This window comes from Anas platyrhynchos, chromosome 1 (genome assembly GCF_047663525.1).
Source record: "Anas platyrhynchos isolate ZD024472 breed Pekin duck chromosome 1, IASCAAS_PekinDuck_T2T, whole genome shotgun sequence".
NCBI classification, from domain to species: domain Eukaryota; kingdom Metazoa; phylum Chordata; class Aves; order Anseriformes; family Anatidae; genus Anas; species Anas platyrhynchos.
Window position 1 is genome coordinate 178,856,717 of NC_092587.1, and position 13,165 is coordinate 178,869,881.

Here is a 13,165-nt window from a genome sequence, read left to right on the forward strand (position 1 = left end):
CGAGCAGTTTCTGCTCGTTTAGGACCGGGTTCCAGGCTTCTGAAAAGCAGTAAGTGGACTTGCAGCCTTGTTAGTTATGCATGGCTGCTGCTTGTTAAAGTGCTACTGTGCAAAAAGGCAGCGACACTGGAAGTGCCTGCTCGCCGAAACCAGGAAGACCGCGCTGGCCGTATCAGTCCCGTTTCCCAGTGTGAGCTCAGGACACCCTTTATGGCTGAGAAATGTGCTTTACGTTTTAAACGAAAGCTTTGGCAATTCCTAGCCGAGGCCTTTAGGGTCAGCAGGGAGAACTGCTCGTTATCACTGGGAATCACGAGACTGCGTTTTTTTGACAGAGCAGGGGGACGGAGGACAGAATTATGTTTTTTAAAGAAAAAACTATCAGACACCACCACGTGGTGTAGCCAGAGCGGTCCCAGATGTAATGCTGGAGCAGAAGGTGACCAAGAATCTTTCTCAAGTGTGAGAAGGGAAAGGAGTGATCGTTCAGACAATCATATGCTAAAGTGCTCATGTCTGTAATTCAGGCAATCTGAAGCAAAACAGACTTAGATCCATTAGTAATACACTAGCTATATTTTCTGTAAGACCTGCAAAACATTATCTTGATCTTGCACACCTGAAAAGCACTTGTATTGGATGTAAAAGTACACACTGGGTGTACTTAAGCACTGCTTTCGACCTCCCGGTGAATTAAGGTAGTTTCACTTTTCTCTGTACCCTACTGATCCGGCTCTCGTTTCCGATGCTTTTTGATAGTTAAAACAGCAGGGGCTGGTAACGCGAGGAGATGGGGCTAGGTGTGTGTGCTCACACACGGACCTCCTTCCACCCACGGCTTCACTTAGGGCAGACGTATCACACAGGGAAAACATGCTCCTGATTGCTGAGCGCTAATCCCTTTACACGTGGGATGCCGAATTGAGATTTGTTCGTCTCTGGGAGCGCGACAGGTCTGCAGAGCCTGACACACAGGCCTGCGTTGCAGAGCAGAGAGGATTTGGGGTACACACAGGCTCAGATCGCGGTGGCCGAGCTTGGCCATGCTCCCCACACCCCTACCCCTAAGCCACGTCCCTTCCCAACCACTTTTCCAAAATCCCGAGAGCTCGTGGCGCAGCCAGGGAGCCCTCAGCCCCCGGCCAGCTCCCGCTGGCTTATGCAGACACCGAGCCCCTCGGGGAGCAGCCAGCGGATTCCTCACATCCCGGTGTCAGGACCTGCAACCCCGCTGTGGCAGCTCCTCACCCTCGGGACGAGAGGGGGCTCATCGCCATCTCCGTCCCGTCCCCCCTCCCCGGCCCCGCTCTTTTCCATGGGTTGTTTTCCTCTTGCGTGAACGCGAGGGCCGGCGGGGCGCTTCTAGAGCGCGCATTTGTTCCCTTGCGGGGTTTGGCGACAACAAAACGAGCGCGTTTTGCCCCATTAATTATGGATAATGGAAAAAAGTGTAAGGATCTACACGGTTAAAGCAGCGAGCGCAGCGTCGCTGACAGTGCCGCCAGGGCTGTGCCCGGGGAAGGCGGATGCACCCGGGTGGGATTGAGTATCCCACTGGGAGAGCTCGAAATGTGTGTGTCCTATAAAGTGGGAAACCTATAAATGTGGGTATCCTACAAAGAGAGAGCTGTGGATGTCTATATCCTAGAAAGGGGGAGAGCTGTAGAGATGTATATATCCTATAGAGGGGGAGAGACCAGTAGAGATGGATATTCTGCAAAGGGGAAGACCTGTTAGCATACATATCCTACAAGGGGGGAGAACATTAAGGATGAATATTCTCCACAGGGGGAGACCTCTAAGCGTATATATCCTATAAAGGGGGGGTAGGTGTAAGGATGTGTATTCTACAAAGGGGGAGACCTGTAAGCGCATATATCCTGTGAAGGGGGAGACCCGTAAAATTGCGTATCCTACAAAGGGGCAGACTTGTGAGTGTACACATCCTACAAGGGGGTCGAAGTGTGAAGGTGCAGATCCTACAACGGGGCAGACCTGTAAGCGCAGGCACCCTACAAAGGGGTTCAGACAAACACCCTCCCAAACGGGGGACAGCGGTGACTGCCGCCTCAGCAGCCCGCCTCAGCCCCTCGCTAACTTTCCGAGCAGCGGAGCCCGGGGCTCGGCTCGGGACCGGGACCAGGGAATGGGAATGGGAAGGGGCCGGGAGCCGGGGGCCGCCCTCACAGGGCCGCCCTCAGGGACCCCCCCCCGGGCCCCCTCCTCTGAGGGGGGCTGCGGGAGGTGGGCGGGGCGCCAACGGAAGGGCCGGCGGGGCCTTGGCGGGCAGCCCCGGGCGGCGGGGCCGCGCGCGATTGGCCAGGCGGGCTGTCACTCAGTGACGTCACAATGCCGGTGGCGTGAACACTGTAAACACTCGGCGGCGCGCTCGCGGCTGCCGCGGGAGCGCGCATCCCCCCCCCCTCCCTCCCCCGACCCGGCTCTGTGGGGGGGGGCGCGGGGAAATTTGGGGTGGGAGGCGCGCCCCCGCGCTTTGTCCCCCCCCTCCCCACGCGTGCACGCGGAGGCAGCATCCCCCATAGGGATGATGTAATTCCCCCTGCCCCTGCCCGCACCGATCCTGGCACCGCTCGGGACACGCGCGCCCCCCCCGTGTTCCCCCATTATTATTTTTTTGGGGGTCGGGGGCACAGACACACACACGCGCACGACACGACCCCCTTCCACCCCCCCTGGGCGCGCACACGCCGCCCCCAAATTCCCTCCCCGCTCCGCACCGCGCTGCCCCCTCCCCAAACGCGTCCCCCCCGCAGCCCCAAAATCACCCCGATCCGCCCCAAAACCCACCCCACGGCCACGCGTGGCCCCGGCACTTACTGTCACGGACCGGGGGTGGTGTGCCTGTAGGGTTGGCGGGGGGGGGGTCGGCGACAAGGACGGGACCCCCCCCCCCCCCCGCTGCCGGCTCTTCGCAGCGAGGAAAAAAAAAAAAGGAGAATCGTATAATATCAAAAAAAAATCCTATAAGGAGAATGAGAACCCCGCAGCTCTCCGCTCCCAGTAGCGGGGGGGGGAGGGAGGCTCCGGCTTTTAACCGGAGGGAAAAAAAAAAAAATCGAAAAAAAAAAATCAAAATATCCACCCACCCGCCCGCCCCCCCCCCCCTTCCTCCACCTCCTCCTCCTCCTCCTCCTTCGTCTTCTTCCTCCTCCTCCTCCTCCTCCTCCTCACCCCCCCCCTCCGGTCGCCTTTTTTTTTTTTTTTCTCTTTTTTTTCTTTTTTTTTTTTTGTGCCGTTTCAGCAAAGCTGCGAGGAAGTTGCTCCTTTTGTTCCACTATTTATAGATTGCGTCAACGTTGCGAAAAGGGGAAGGCGGAGCGGTGGCACTTGGGGCTGGCCGGGGGGGGGGGGGGGGCACACACACACACACACCCCATACACACCACACGCACACCACACACACCCCACAGGCGTGACCCCGGGCTCCCCCCTCTCCTCCTCCTCCTCCTCCAAGCGCAGCCCCGCCCCGCTGGCCCCCCCTTTTTTCTTTTTTTTTGCCTATTTTTTAGTGTTTTTTAGGATTTTTTCCTCCCCCCCCCCCCCTCCCCGCCTCAAGGCTGGGGGAGGGACGAACCTGTTGCGGAGGGAGCGGCCCTCGCAGGTGCAGCCGGCTCCGGGCTTTAAGGGGAAGGGATTTGGGGGTTTTGGGGGTTTGGGGTGTGGGGGGGGGACACCCAGAAGAAGCTGGGCGCCCCTCTGAAGGGCCTCGGGGAGCCCGAGGTGGCGGCGAGGAGGAACAAAAGGGGAAAAACGGGAATTAAAAAGTGCCAGCGCCAGGCCTCGCACCCCAGGCCCTCCCCCCACAAAACGCCCCCGGCCCACGCACGGCGGCTGTGGAAATCCCAAAGGGGGAGAGTTTTGGGGGCACCCTTTTTTGGGGCAGCCGCTTTTTGGGGGAGCCCCTTTTTGGGGTCTCCTTTTCACCCCCCGCCTCCCGACCCCCTTTCTCTCCCCGCCTCCTCCGTCCCACTCGCGGCGGGCACGGCTCCCCCGCGGAGCCCCGGGGGTGGTTTTATGATGATTTTTATGATTTTTTATTTTTATTTTTTTTCTTTTTTTCCCCTCCTGCTCCGGTTAAAAAGGAAAGAAAGAAAAAAAAAAAAAACCCAAAACGTGTAAGAACGAAAATCGCCTAGGTGGGAGGCGGCCGGGGCGCTCGGCGCCGCTCGTCGGACGGCTCCGCTTGGTTTTTAGGGGGGGGAAAATAATAAAAAAAAAGGGGCGAAAGGGAGGAAATAAGGCAAGGCAGCGGCCCGGGGAGTGGGGCTGAGTGAGTAAAACCCCATGGGGAGCGCCCGGAGCCCGGCAGGGGGGGCGCAAAGGGGCTGGGGGGCTGCGGGGAAGGGGGCTCCGTGCGGCTCGGGGAACCTCGGCAGGGGCTTTTCTGGGGAGGCGGCCCCATCCCCGACCCCATACAGTCCCCATCCCCTATCCCCATCCCAATCCTTTATCCCCATCCCAATCCCTTATCCCCATCCCAATCCCCTATCCCAATCCCTTATCCCCATCCCAATCCCTTATCCCCATCCCCTATCCCTATCCCCATCCCAATCCCCATCCCAATCCCCATCCCATATCCCCATCCCATATCCCCTATCCCCATCCCTCCCCCGGTTTCTCCTCTCCCCGGCAGCCGCCTCGTCCCGGCCGTTTCGTTTCTGCCTTCGGGGGAGCGCCGCCGGCTCCTTTTCTTTCCTATTTCTCCCTTTTTTCCCCTTTTTTTCCCTTTTTTTTCCCCTTTTCCAGGACGGGCACAGCGGCTCGCCTGCCCTCCCGAGGAAAGCAAGCGGGAGGCTTTCCCACATGGCTTTTTTATTATTTTTTCCCCATTTTTTTTCTCTCTTTTCCCCCAAGTTTTTAAAGAGCAGCCGAAAGGGATCGCCTGCCTCCCGCCCCAGGCAGTGGGGTGCTTTATAGGGCTGCGCTCCTTGCAGGCTGCCTTCCTCGCACGGCTCCGAGCTCCCAGCAACCTGCCGAGGGGCTGAGCGGCTCAAAGCGGGGACAAAAAGGGGCGAAGTGACCCCAAATTGCGCCTTTGGGGGGCACAGGCGCTCTCTGCTGCGAGAAGGGGATTTTTTGGGAAAAGCCTCCCATCCAACTTGTAGGGTTTTAGCGGCGGAGCGCAGCCGCTCAGCGCCTTTCCAAGCGGGATGGAGAGATCGGATGCAATCCCCCCCAAAAAACGCTATTTTTTAAGAAAGAAATGATATGAAATCCTGCTTCCTAACAACTTTCCCGAAACGGCCAGGGCTCAGCCTGCCTTCGGAGGGAAGCGGGGAGGATTTGGGGCTGCGGGTTTTTTGGGGTCGGGGCGGCAATTCCTGGGTCCCGAGCGGCGTTTCCCAATGCACGCTTTGCTTTACAGAGCTGCCGGCAGCCGGAGCCGGGGGGGATCCCCGCTGGGTCACCACGTGGAGGAAAAAAAAAAAAAAAAAAAAAAAAAGCTCGATTTTGTAAAAAAAAAACTAAAAATAATAAATAAAAAATCCCCCATCCCTCCCCGGGGTGGCACGGAGAGCCGGCGGTGCGAGCCCAGCTCCCAAGCTGCGGGGAGAAGGCAACGCGGGGACGGCTTTTGGGGGTGGGAAATAGGGGAAAGAAGGAAAAAGAATCAAAACTAATAAAAATAAAATTTTAAAAAAGGTATCTGAGCAGGAGAAGGGGGTGAGGGAGGGGTGAGGGAAGGGCTCTGGTGCCGGGCTCGCCGTGCCCGCACCTCCAGCGGCCGGGGGCGGCTGGGGACACGGTTTTTCTTTTGGGGTTTTTGCTTGCCCGGTGTCGGGGGGGTCCCGGAGCACCCCCGGTCGCCACCGGCCTCCCAAATCCCAGCCGGGGCCCCGGAGCCCCGGGCTGAGAGCGCTCCCGAAATGGGCTCAGAAAGCCGGATTTCGGGAAAAACCGCGCAGGGAGCAAACCTGTTCCGCGCGTCCAAGCGGAGCCGGACCCGCAGCAAACCCGAGTGACCTCCAGGCAGATTTTAGGGCTTTTCCTTATTCCTCTTTTTTATTATTATTATTTTTTTTAACCCATTTCGCTCTGGAAACTCTCCGCGCCGTGATTCCAGCATCGTTATTCCGGGCTCCGCTGCCTGCCCCAGGAGTGCGCGGCCAGGTCGCAAAAAAACTTTTGCAAAAGTTTTTTATTATTATTATTAATTTTTCTCGTTCCGACGGATCCCTGCGAGGTTTTAGGATCCCCCCTTTGGCTCCCCCCTCCCCAAATCGCCTCGCTTTTGGCCAGCTCGGCGGCTCGCTGCGGGGCTGCGCAAACGGAGCGCGGTTTTTCGGGGTGTTGCGGAGGCTGAGCGAAAATCCCGGGACGGTAAGAGCCAAAAAACTGGGTGCCGGCTAAGGGCAAAATCGTTGTTTTGAATTGAGGTGGTTTATTGATTTATTTATTTATTTTTTTTAATCTATCCATTTATTTATTTATTTTCTCCTTGCCCGCTGTAGCTGGAAAGTGTCAGCCGCAGCCTCGGTGCTGCTGCGTAAAATTAGGGGAGGCTTTAAAACGTGGGAGGATGTGTGCGGCAAACAGCGACAAACCCTACAGAAATGCAAGAACCTGGGCTTGGAGGGAGGTTTCCCAGCCACGACTTGCTATTTTTTCCCTGATTTTTTTTCCTTTCCCTTTCTTTCATTTTCTTTCTTTTCCCTTTTATTTCTTTCCCCCTTTCTTTCATTTTCTCTTTCTTTCCTTTTCTCTTTTTTCTTTTTCTTTCTTTTTCTTTTTCTTTCTTTTTCTTTCCTTCTTTTTCATTCTTTTTCTTCCTTTCCTTTTCTTTCTTTCCTTTCTTTCTTGTTTCTCCTCATTATTTTCCCCGCGACTATTTTTCCTCTAAACCCTCCGTTCCTTCCGAGCAGCCGCAGGGGCAGGGGGCTCCGCTTTTGGGGTGCCCCCGGCGACCCCAAGCCGGGCACGGCCGCGGGGAGCGGAGCGGGGCAGTGGGGTCGCGGCCACCCCGCTCCTCCCCGTTTACCTCCGGGAACCCGCTCTCCCCATTTCGTTCCCCAACCCCAAAACCTTCCCGACGACGAGAACCAAATCTGCCCGTCCCGACGGGCTCGAGGTCCGGGGCACCCCCTCGGTGGCAGCTTTCCCAGCGCCCCGTTTTAGGACGTTTTGTCCCACCGAGATGGCCCCGACCCTATAATTTCGGGCGTCCCCACTGCCGCCCCCGGGGGCACCGGGGCTGCCCGGTTCGCGTCTCGCCCAACTCGGCGCAGATTTGGGTGCGAGCTGAGGTGGGCTGAGCGCTGCAGATGGCCGCGTTTAAGCCTCATTTTAGGGCACAACCTAAACTCGGCGGGTTTCAATCCCGTCATTAAAAACCAAAACCCAGCAAACCACCAAATGCAAATCCTCGGCGTCCCGGGCGTCTGCCGGGACTTTTCTTTCTGCCGGCACACGGGGAGTTGTTTAACGCACGGGAAGGAGCGACGGGTTCCCTCCTTGGAGCAGGAGGTCAAACGATGCAATTAGGAAACAAAATAAAAAACACCCTATAAAAGAAAACCAACAAAAAAACCAACGACCGAACCAGAAACAAACAAACAAACAAACAAACCCCAAACGCAGCCAACTCCGGAGAGTCACGAGAGGCTGGAATATCTCCGGGAAAACAAAAAAAGGGGGAAAAAGGGGAAAAAAAAAGACAACGAACAATTGCTTTTCCAAGGGTTTGGGGTTTGACCCGGTTGCGTCCTTGTGCGGGGAGGGGAGGGGGGACCCGGGGGGTCTCATCCTGCTCCCGGTGCTGTGAGCGGGGCTCGGGGCCGGGAGCTGGGGGCTGCCACCGGGGCCGTTTGGGGATTTGGGGGTCGGGAGGGCGAGGAGGTGCCGCGGCGCTTTGGGGTTTCCCCAAAGGAAACTTTGTGGTGCCTAGGGAGGACGTGGGCAGCCGGGGACAGCGAGCGTAACTCCTGGAAAGCGAGAAAAAGAATGAAAAACCAACCAATCAACCCCCCAAAAAAGCCCTAAAAACAAAACTTTCAGGGGCTGCCACTCGCTTCGGGTCATTTTCGCCCCTCTCCATCCCAAAGCGCCAGGCGCGGCGTTTGGGGCCGTTTCGGCAGCCCTTGGTGCCGGCTGCCCGGCTCCCGGGGGGGCCGCGCTCAGCCCCCAGCCCTGCCGTGCCCGATGTCCCCGTGTCCCCCGTGTCCCCCCCGGGGCATCCCTCCCCTCCCCTCGGTGTCCCCGGGGTCCCCTTTTGGTCCCCCCCGGGTCCCCATCGCGCCCCCCGACGGCGCTCCCCTGCGCCGGGCGGGACGAGCGGCTTGGCGAAGTCGCAGCGGCTTTCAAGTGAATTAGGGCTTCTCGGTAATTTATTATTATTATTATTTTTTTTAATTGTTCCTCTGCACCAGCCTCTTATCTTTCCCTCGCAGGCGGCCGGAGCGGTGAAAGCTGTCCCCCCCCTCTCCAGGCTGCAGCCACCGGGTGCCTCTCCAGCTGCTGCTGCGGGTCAGTATTTTGGTCACCTGTGTCCCCTCCCCGGTTTTTCTCGCTCCTGTCCCCTCAGCGGTGGCCCTGGGATGTCCCCGGGCACGGCGACACCCACAGCGAGGGTGGCACTCGCCGGGTATGGGGCCGCGGGGGGACACCGAGGGGGGAGGTGGCACCCGCAGGGGGGCTGCGGAGGGGCAGGGACAGAGCTGGGACGCTTTAGGGTTGTGCTGGGATGATTTAGGGTTGTGCTGGGAATTGAAGGGACAATTTAGGGTTGTGCTGGGGCAGTTAGGACAGGGTTTGGAAGGTGCTGGGACAATCTTGGCACGGTTTAGGACAGCGCAGGGACAGGCTGGGAGCCCAGGGGGGATTGAGCCCCCATCCCTGGTCCTGGTGCTCAGCGTCTTGGGGGGAAGGGGAAAAGAAAGGGAAAAAGAAAGAGAAAGGGAAAGGGGAAGGAAAAAGAGGAAGAGAAAGGGAAGGGGAAGAGAAACGGGGAGGGAAGGGGAAGAAGAAAAGGAAGAGAAAGGGGAAGGAAAAAGGGAAGGGGAAGGGAAAGGGGAAGGGACCCCTCCGAGGGCTGGCTGCAGGCAGCCACCGCCTCCCACTTGTGCTGTCTGCCCGTGGGATGTCCGCCTCTCCCCGTCTCCTGGATGTAAAAATCAATATTTTGCCCCAAGTTTGAAGATATGACTGATAGTATCAGCCCCTCCTGGTTTCTCTGCAAGTGCACCGAGTGCACCTTGTGGTTTCCTCCCTTTTTATGTTGTTTTTAAGCCTTTCCCCTGCTCTGGGTCAGCCGCCGGCAGGCAGCGCAGCGCAGCAGCCCCTTCCTCCGCCCCACACCTTGGCCTGGGAGCTGGAAACATGAAGGCAAAGGGCAAAAATTAAAACTGCCCCACACTTTTTTTTTTTTTTCTTTTGGAAAAACCAGCCATCAGAAAACCAAACCCCAATGCTCACATGCCAGCAGCGGCCCTTCAGAGCTCCAGAGCTTTGGGAGTGTGAGTGGGGGACAACGGCTCCTGGAGAATAATTCAGATTTATCACACAAATCGTATCAAAGACATCACTATTCAGCTTGAAAATCACACTCAGAAAGGCTCTGGGGAGTTGTTTTCATCATTACTTTTGCTCAGAGGTATTAAATGCAGTTTGTCCTTGGCCATATGCTTGTGGACCAAATTCATTAAAGATGCGTACGCTGTACAATCCCGCAGAGCAACTCTAATCACCAGTGGGTTTTATTTGACTTGGCAACGTAACGGTGGCGATTTGACTCATCAGGATGTAAATTAAGAGTAAATAGAGAAGAAGCGTTGCTCTGCATACATCTGAATTTACATTTCCTCATTTTAATAGATTAATTACTGTTTCTTCTCCGCCTCAATAAGTGCTCCAGGGGGAATTTGGAGAGGAGTAACCACTTAGTGTACTAAAGGGCTAGTGCACAGGGAAACTTGGTTCAGTATCTCCAATATACATCTGCGTAAGAGAAATGAAAGTGGTTTGAGTAATGAGGTGTGTGCGTTTGCGGGGAGCCTTGTGATGTGTAGACGTGGTGGTGCTGCTCCTGCTCCAGCGCCAGCTCCTGCCAGCAATGTCCAGTGCTTAAGCATGGTGTGAGGTACCACTTTTTAACACTTTTTATCAGCTTTTACACCCTGCTCTTGTTCGTATGTTGCCTGCTTGGCTTGTAAGATCATTTTCTGGGAGCCCAGAAGCCGTCTGATTCCCTACAGTGATTCTGGCTATTAAGCTATGGTGATCATGGGGAGCTGTAGTGTGCTTACAATATGTGGTCCTCATGGTATAGCCCAATGGCCTAAGGATACAAGCAAGACAGATAAAAATTATCAAATGTTATACGAAGAGGAAGTCTCGTTTGTTATTAAAAGCATGCCCGTGTAAAACGATATTCGGAAGGGATTTGCTCATCGCAGAGTAGCTACCTTGTCTCAGTAATGCAGCGTGCCTTTTATTGCAGCTCGTGTGAGTGGCTGGCCTACATGTGATGCTACAAAAGCCGTAACTCAGTTAACACAATCTACACATCTTTGTCTGGTTTTATCCTGCTTTCCATATGTACTACACAACTGTTGCTGGTAGGCATCAGCTGTCTCTGATACAGATTTCAGGAAACAGACCCGCAACACCTAATTCAGAAAGTTCAGCAACGTTCCCTAAGTTACCACATCAGACTCTCGCCCTTCTGAGAGCATCTTGAATTATTTGCTGCTTGAGTAGCTCATTTGGGATTGTAGGCCCAGATCCCCTAATGTTATCTGGGATCGTTGGGCATCAGAATCCTGTTTAGCTGTTACTCTTAGAGGTAAGTATCTGAGTACCTTTAGATGTTGGGCCTATTTTTTTTCCCTTTAGGTATTATATCAGAGATGTCTCATCGCAAATAGCAACATATGTTTACTGGAAAGTAAATGGACAAGAATATCCTGCTTCATTGCAGTCATAATTAAAATAGTTATTTCCCTTACATCTATTCCTTCTAAATTTGGATGGCTACTGCAGGAGCAGGTACAGCATCTAACATCCCAGCATCCCAGGAAAATTGTCCCCTTGCCCAGCTCAGACCAAGTTTGGGTGAGGAAAGGGGCCTTGAGTTGTCTCCCAGAGCTCAACAGGTCAATTGAGAGCCTCGTATAAGGCAGGAAGCAATCTGCACAGGAGCCTTCCCGTAACGATGGATGTGTTCCCAGGAGCTCCAGCTGAGGAATTATTATTCATCATGCTCTGTTGAAACTTGTTTTATCATGCAGAAGGCAATTACATGAGTATAGCTGAAAATAGATAGATCATTGCTATCCTGTGGCTATGTGCACTAACTGTGTCTGCTGACTGAAGGCTAATGTGCAGAATTATGGTTTTTAACTTTCTATCTACGTTCTCTTGCCAGAACTGGTTTCTAGAATACATTTGTGCACTTGCCACGTTACTACGGAGGTTGTCCTCTGTGAAAGTTTTGTGGGCTTGTGCAGCTGGTGATTGTCTCCGCTCCTGCTTTTTGGAGCCCTGGATCTCCGAGGAAGGAAAATAGGCACGTCACGTGAAACCCCCCTAAAGTTTGTACTCGATATTTTAACTTCCCTTTGCAAGGCAGCTGCTGCATTCGCACGTGTGGGAATCTGGTGAGCCATACAATTTTAGGCTGGGGATTTCTATTCACTAGGGATTAGCTGAACTGTTTTCCTAAATCAGTCACCAGATCTGGATTCCAAATTAACAAAGTGGTACTGAGCATTAATGTAGGCTCTAGGTAGCAGCTTTGCAAATTTATTCAATGAAAGCATTATAAAGGCAGGCTGTCTAACTGCCTTAGCTTTAGTGCAGTGAACTCTGAGAACCAGCGGACTTACTGAATTTATAACAGCTAAAAAGCTCAGGTTCATTCAACTCCAAGGATGCTGAATGAGCACTGCTGGTCTTTGTACAATTCCTCTAAACGCAACTACTCCCAACAAAAAAGTTTAGGAGATGCAGAAGGACTGCATCCTGGAAAATAGTCTTAGAAGGGAGCTCGGAGATCGTTGACCCCCCTATCCCTTTGTCTTACTGGGCAGGCATTTACCTAGCCTGTTCCTAAAGATGTCCAGGGATGGAGATTTCACATCGCATCCCTGCGCAATCGATGCCAATGGAGCCAATTCTTGCCTAGCCTGTGTTTGTACACAAACACAAGGCAGAACTTTGCAGAACTTTGTCTATCTCCCTACTAATTTGCCACCTATTTTTAAGATTGCTTCTCCAATTTGTCAAAATAATCTGAGTTTCGGTCCTATCTTCCAGAGAGCTGGCAAGTTCTGTTAGCTCAGACTTATCTGCTCTAACAAATAAATGTATTTTATCTTCCACCATCTAGGTTGTTAATGGAAATATTGAGAAGCTCCGAACTTACTCTGTACACCCTTCTACTTAAGTAATTCATTGTTGATAAATGATTTTAGTGATTGACTTCCCAGCCAGTCTGTACTCATCGTGTACGAGTTTCCTCTAAACTGTGTTCTCTGTCTTGGGTAGAAGAATAATACATGTCAATGTTGATAACAGTCAAGAGATGACACCTTCTGCTTCTCCCATCTGTTATCCTGTTGCAGAAGGAAACTAGATTAGTATGTCACCACCTAGTCTCATCCAAAATAGGCTATCTACACATCATTCAGGACTTTATAAGGCCTGCAGCAGCAATTGCTGAACTATGGCCTCGGGTGAAGGCACTGCCTATGAGTGGAGGCATCAGCCTGGCTGAAATCATGCTGGAGAAGCAGGGCTCACGAGGTGAAGAGCATCTGGAAAAGCTTTTGTGGTATCACAGCATGGGCAGTGGTACCTCCAGAAATGTGAAACCTACGGTCATTAACTGGATCATCCGTGGCAGGGCATGCCAAGATGCAACAACGATTAGACTGATGGAAAAGTTGGTGGGCTTTATTTCTCCTGGTGGGCTATAGTTTCTCTTCAGAGGTGTACAGTGTGACTCCTCATCTCACATTGCACTTCCTTATAGTCAGAGGAGAGAAACACATACTTTGAGTATGTAACTTGTAATCTGATTTAGAGAGGAATTGCATCCAGAAATATTCTTTTGTATACAGTGTGATCTGTCAGGTCATCTGCAGACATCTCTGGTTTAGATGTCCAAAGTTATGTTACGCAATTTTTGCTTTTTGTGTCAGGTGCA

The 13,165-nt window shown here is 53.6% G+C and overlaps 2 long non-coding RNA genes across 13 annotated transcripts in view; one reads left to right on the forward strand and one right to left on the reverse strand.

Moving 5' to 3' along the window:
• LOC140001320 (uncharacterized) overlaps positions 1-3,062 on the reverse strand; it is a 46,713-nt gene extending 43,651 nt beyond the window's left edge. The window contains exon 1 of the long non-coding RNA XR_011806441.1: positions 2,839-3,062. This is a non-coding gene — a long non-coding RNA (uncharacterized lncRNA). The remainder of the gene's footprint in view (positions 1-2,838) is intronic.
• Positions 1-13,165, forward strand: part of LOC101802544 (uncharacterized) — an 80,540-nt gene that overhangs the window by 45,424 nt on the left and 21,951 nt on the right. For 10 of the 12 annotated variants that reach the window (XR_005263070.2, XR_005263071.2, XR_005263073.2 and 7 more), the window contains one exon: positions 8,409-8,484. The exons of 1 other annotated variant lie outside the window; for it this stretch is intronic. This is a non-coding gene — a long non-coding RNA (uncharacterized lncRNA). Of the gene's footprint in view, positions 1-8,387; positions 8,485-13,165 lie in introns of all 12 variants that reach the window. One more of the 12 variants, XR_005263076.2, reaches the window with a different exon arrangement.